At 45.0% G+C, this 6,432-nt stretch overlaps 1 pseudogene; it reads left to right on the plus strand.

Moving 5' to 3' along the window:
• Window positions 1–3,899: 3,899 nt before the first annotated feature.
• LOC114636696 lies at window positions 3,900–4,205 on the plus strand (annotated as a pseudogene).
• Window positions 4,206–6,432: the final 2,227 nt, after the last annotated feature.

Genomic DNA, 6,432 nt, shown 5'->3' on the forward strand with positions numbered 1-6,432 from the left:
AGGACAGTTAGTTGCCAGGCCCTGTCATCTCCTGGGTGGTAAGTGCTTCCCTTAGCTGTGCCTGCTTAGAATAAATCAGACCAGTTGGGACCAAGCTCAGCGTAAGTGGTTCAGATCCAGCTGGACAGTCTAACAGGTTTAAAGACACATTTAGACTGGAACATGACCCTCTAAGTGAACCCTATAGATTTCTGTGGTGTCAGCTACGTCACACCACTGGGAATTCTCTAGGATCTGCTGCCGTCACAGCTGTTAATCAGCCTTCTGGACTCATTGGGTCCAGTTCCTGACAGGACAGTTCTGGGACAATCTGTTTAAACTCAGTGCAGATATGCTGGTCAGGAAGTGGGGGCCAGAGGTCTATCCCCTACTGATCTGGGAAGTGGCCATAAGCCATACCTGAGTGGGGACTTCTTCCTTATTTCACCCACAGGGTTAAGAGGGTGAGTCCTGCTCACTGAGCAGGCTGATGAAAAGCTGAAGGAGGTAGCCCCAGGAACCATCAGTGACTTCCTGCAACACCCTGCAAGAAACCATTCTACCACAGCAGCATCTCCCACTGGGGCAGTGACCACTCTGGATTTTACATGTGGCTCCTGTAAATAACCTGTGGTCCTGTCCTTATCCGTCTTGGCAATTTCCATTCCTGGAGGCCTCAGCCCATTTACATTGTTGGTTACTGATTCATTCATAGCTCACACATTCACTTTCATAATCTGTTGCTTTGTCCCACTTTCAGAGTTTGGGGTTGGCTTGACTGGGTTTGGTTTTTGTTTTCCATCCTTCCTGTCTTGTTTTGGATTGGCTGTGGTAGGTTTTATTGTTGTTGCGTTGTTTTGTTTTTAATTTTTTCCATACTCATTTCACTTCTCCCAAAAAAACTAGAAGCGTCTGAATTCACAATTCTATTCGGAAGATTTCAGTATTTTCTCGAATTCATAAAACAAATTAGGTTGGAATCTGAAATTTTGAACAAGCTGATTAACAGACTTCTCCTGATTCATAAATATGAACACACTGCACCATAGGACGGCTGTTTCCACACATGTACAGAACAGTTAGAAATTAACCTAGTCGACTAAACCCTAGAGCAAGTTAAATGAATTTAAAAGTATTGAAATTACATGGAATGTGTATTTTGACCACACTTTACCTTCTAGGCTAGAGTTAAATAGCAAATCCCAGACATTTTTATATACTCTAAAAATAATGATTATACTATCCAAACTAACACAAGGGACTAGCCTGTGGTAAAATACCAATGGGGGAAAAAAAACCCAAAACCAAACAAACAAAAAACCTCAAGTAACTGGCCTCAGGAGTGAAAAGGGATGTTACTATAGATGTTATAGGCTGTGAAAAAATAAGTTAATACAAAGAACTTTTTGCTAAGACCTTAAAAATTAAATCATAAAACAGTTCAAATATTGAAAAAGAAAACCTGAGTTGTTTTATACCACTGAAAAAGTTGTCAAACATCTTCCTACTGAAGAAATGAAGGGCTTCATGGACTAAGCAAGGTGTAGGAATAACCAAAATAGTCCATGCCAAAAAATCGCACTTTGGGCTCCAGCTCAATAGGAGACCACCTCGACTTGCTGACAGTCCAAGGGAAGGGCATCACCGCCAGCCTCAGACCATGGAAGCCGAAATCCACATCAGAGTACCAACAACCAGTCCTACATTAGAAGAACAAGGTCAGGATTACGTCGGGTCTGTGAGATCCCAAACTGGTCTTAGCATCTGAAAATCACCAGTGGCAACCCACCACCATGTAGACTAAAGAAAAACCGTGATTAATAGCGACAGAGAGGATGTGTGGGGCAAGTGGACCGTGCCACCCGACAGAACTGGTAAGGTTGAGCAGAATCTCAGAATTGAGAACGGCAGGCATGGGGCCAACTCCTTGCCAAACCGCCAGATCTGGACCACATCCCTCCACTCTCAGAACCAAACTGGATTCCACCCCTGTCCCTAGACTCTGCCTTTCCCTTCCTGTCTGGCACATAAATACCCAAGGGGAAGCATGGATCCTCAGACCCCCATTCCCAACTCCCAGGCACCCTAGGCATCTGGGTACACTGGAGACCGAGAATCACAGGAACCACAGCATCTGTCCCAGCCTGTGGTGTTTCTCACCAGGGGAAACGGGCTGGGATCCCTATTATGGACTGTGTTGTTCTGCCTCCCCTGAGAGGCTTGCTGGCAGTGCTCAGGCACCCCAGCAGCGAGACACACACGAAACCACACAAGGATGGTCATTTCAAGCTGCCATGCTAATGCATACCTCAAGACTCAGCACTTGGAAGTCATGAATTTTAGGCCAGCCTGGTCTAGAACATAGTGAGTTCTGCATTGGCCAGGGTTACACATTGAGACCCTGTCTCAAAACCTAAAAGGAAAGGCAGGGAAACATACCTTTAGAAACTGTTGCCTTCATTCATTTGTTCCAGTGAAACATGTCCCTGAATATAAATGTTACCTCAGTTATGACCTTCCTGACCACTCTATTCAAAACTGTAATGTGGCCCACAGCCCTCCTTACTCCTCCCTGCAAGCATCAGCTGACGAGATGCTATTGTGTGTGCTCCTTTTGTTATTCTCTGTGTCTCCTATGTGCAGCTTTGTCCACTACCACTCCCTCAGCTGCTGCTTCCACAGTGCTGGTCACGCAACAGGGGCACGTTAAATATTTTACTTATCTTTATGTGTATGTACCTGTGTGAGTTTATGTGCACCAGGTGCATCCAGGTGCCCTCAGAGGTGAGAGGGTCGTGGATCCCTTGGAAGCAGAGTCACTGCATTCGCTGCCTAATGTGAGTGCTGGAAGTCAAATTCAGTCCTCTGCAAGAGCAGTAATTGCTTAGTCTTAACTCCTGAGTCGTCTCTTGAGCCCCAACAATAAACATTTAAAATAAACCCAATGCATCTAAATAAGAAAGTGAACCCATTAAACAAATCCCTCTTTCTACTAAAAGAGAGAGAGAGAGAGAGAGAGAGAGAGAGAGAGAGAGAGAGAGAGAGAGAATATGGGTGAGAGAGAGAGAGAAAAGAAAAGTGGGTTGGAAAGATGTCTCAGTGGTTAAGAATATTTGTTATTGCAGAGGACCTAGATTTGATTCCCAGAACCCACATAGCAGATTACAACCATCTATAACTCCAGTTCCAGGGGGTTCAACACCCTCTTCTAGCCTCATAAGACTTGCACGTAAGTGATGCACAGACATACATACAGGCAAACACTCAAACACATAAAACGTTATAATAAAAGAAAAGCTGGGCATAATGACACATAGCAGTAAACCCAGCACTTCTGAGGTGAAACTAGATCAGGAGTTCAAGGCCAACCTCAGTTACACAGAAAGTTCAAGGCTAACCTAGGCTATGTGAGACCTCATGTCAAAAAGGAAGGAAGGAGCAAAAAAAGAGGTGCACCACCACTGATGCTTGAAGAATTGAAGGTCTTCTGGGTCTGCAGCAGGTGCCAGTAGGGAAATCAGGAATTATTAATTAGACATGGAATATTTTGAGCATGGAGAGGGGAAAGTGTAGATTAGTTGGTACCCGTGACTCTTGATGAAGACACTTTTATTAAATCTGGCAAGGATGCAAATTGAAACCACAGTTGTCCAACCTTTCCAAGAGACCTTTGCTCTTCTGCATCTATGGTGACCCAGACACATTGCTAAGTATCCTGAGTGAACTCACAGAAGGCTTCTGTGGGGAATTTCACAAGCTAAGTGTGCCAGCTATCAGGTGCTATCATCCAGAAGATTGCTCTATTCATTTACATACCCCTACCCCACCCCACACCCTACCCCAATACCCAGAAAACAGAAAAAAATAAATTTTAGACAGAAGTCCCTCTTCCGTTCTTTGGCCTCGCTGGTAGAAGCAAGATGATGAAAGGAACATCATCCTTCGGAAAGTGTCGCAATAAGACACACATGCTGTGCCACCGCTGTGGCTCCAAGGCCTACCACCTTCAGAAGTCGACTTGTGGCAAATGCGGCTACCCTGCCAAGCGCAAGAGAAAGTATAACTGGAGTGCCAAGGCTAAGAGACAAAACATTACCAGGACTGGTCGGATGAGGCACCTAAAGATTGTCTATCGCAGATTCAGACATGGATTCCGTGAAAGAACGACACCTAAACCCAAGAGGGCAGCTGTTGCAGCATCCAGTTCATCTTGAGGATGTCAATCAGTCATAAAATAAATGTTAAAAAAAAAAAAGAAGTCCCTCTTCCATGAAAAGTGAGATTTAAATGTCAATCTTCAGACAGGGATCTCACTGTATAGCTTCAATTGGGCTCATACTTGCTATTCTCCTGCCTCAGTTTCCTGAGAGCTAGGATTACAGGCATACAGTGTTACACTTAGTTGTAACTTAAGACATTTAATGTTCTACAGCATCTTAGGAATCCTTTAGCCCAGCATTGTGGGACCCAGCTCAGCCCAGCACAGTGTGAGCTCTCTGGGAAAATGGGAGTTTCCTATACCAGTACCTGAGACAGCCTTCCCAGTCCTGGGCTAGGTCTCTTGAGTCTATAGACTCCCAAGGTGGGAGCCATTCCATGGATCTCTTCATCCGCGTCCTCATCTTCTATGTTGGCTGCTCTCCCAGGAAGTCCGCTTTCCCTCTCTGGTTGAAGTCCTCTCTCTGAGAGCTTTGCCAGCTTGATTACATCTGACATAGTTAAAAGTGGGTCTCCTCTGGGAGTCAGACTTCATGCTCCTGCTGCTTCCTGTGAACAGAGACAGGCCTAATCAAAAGTTCTATTCCCAATGCCCAAGCTGCTCCAAGACATGAGAGCTGGCCATCAGGCTACTCTCCGTCAGCTCCTCTCAAAAGTGAAGTCACCGAAACATGGGCATACCTCTCATGGCAGTTTTCATTCTGCCTCTTGATTCTCTCAGCACAGTGCTTCCTTAATTGGGTCTACCCACTATTGCTGTGTTCTTTCTTTCTTTCTTCCTTTTTTTTTTTTTTGGATGGGATAGGTTATTATTCTGTAGACCTGCCTTGGAACTGGAACTCCCCATGAAAACCAGATGGCCTCAAACCATTTGCCAAGTGCTGGAATTGGAAGCCTGTACCACATGCCCATCTGCAGTGACCGTTTTATATCCAGAAGTTCCAATAGGTATAAGAGAATGCTCACAGGGAAAGCATTTCCTCCGCTCAATTACGTTGAAGGAGATGCCTGTGAACTAATATTTAAGACAAACAGGGAGACTGATGCTGACGTTGACACACATGACAAGTTAGTTCTGTATCCATCTGATCTTTGGTTAGTCGTGTAGACATGTATACACACACACATGTGCGTGCATACATACACATTCTGTTACACTCATTCGTCTTCCCATGTGCATGAGTTACTTTTCTGTTGCTGCGATAAAACACCAATAAAACCAATATTAGTAAATCTGACTGCCCCCAGGCTGAGCAAATGACTTATCTATCTCATCTTCAGTTTACACCATGACCAAGGTAACCTATAAAATACAGAGTTTATTTGAGCTTACAGTTCCAGAAAAGCAAGAATTCCTCATAGCAGGGAGGCCCAGCACCAAGCAACAGGCATGGCAGCAGGAAGCTGAGAGCTCACATCTTCAACAGCAAGCAGCCCATTGAAGCAGAGAGAGGGCAAACTGGAAGTGGCAGGAGGCTTTGAACTCTCAAAGTCAGCCTCCAGAGACTTTTTCCAATAAGACCACACCTCCAAAACATCCCCAAACAGTGCCACGAGCTGGAGACCAAGTGTTCAAACAGAGCAATGAGGAGCATTCTCAATCAAACCAACACAACATGCACACACCAACTTGTGCTCACTCGTCATTTTTAGTAAGAATCACCTAGTGTGCGGTGACTTCCATCAGTGCTGTCGGAACTATTGCTTAGAGGCCTGGTCACAGACATGCCCACGCTAGAGAGGGGTGTGTGCCTTGTGTATGTGTGTGCAGGGGTGCACTTGCCTGTGTGTGTACATGTGGAAGGCCATGTGTTTATTTTTGAGGCATGGTCTCTCACTAAATCCGGAGCTCACCAGTTTGGACAGTCTGGCTGGCCAGCAAGCTCCTAGCATCAGTGTACTTCTGACTCACCCCAGCACTGGAGTCACAAATGCGCACTGCCACAACCTGGCTCTTACATGAGTGCTGCAGATCTGAACTCTGGTCTGCACGATTCCACAGCAAGCACTCTGCTCACTGAGCCATCTCACCAGTCCTATTGATCAAGACTTACTACGGGCTAGCCTCAATAAGGGGGTTTAATATGAACTTGCATTGAAGATGTGGGACTAGCTATTGATCAGTTTGATGGTATAAGATTTAGTGGTTTTATTGTCTGTTTCTCTTTAATATTAAATTTAGCTAAGAAATACATCCAGAATGTTCTATGCTGTCTGTTATATTATCTTATCATT

Source organism: Grammomys surdaster, unplaced genomic scaffold, assembly GCF_004785775.1.
Source record: "Grammomys surdaster isolate TR1022 unplaced genomic scaffold, NIH_TR_1.0 124820, whole genome shotgun sequence".
Classification (NCBI taxonomy): domain Eukaryota; kingdom Metazoa; phylum Chordata; class Mammalia; order Rodentia; family Muridae; genus Grammomys; species Grammomys surdaster.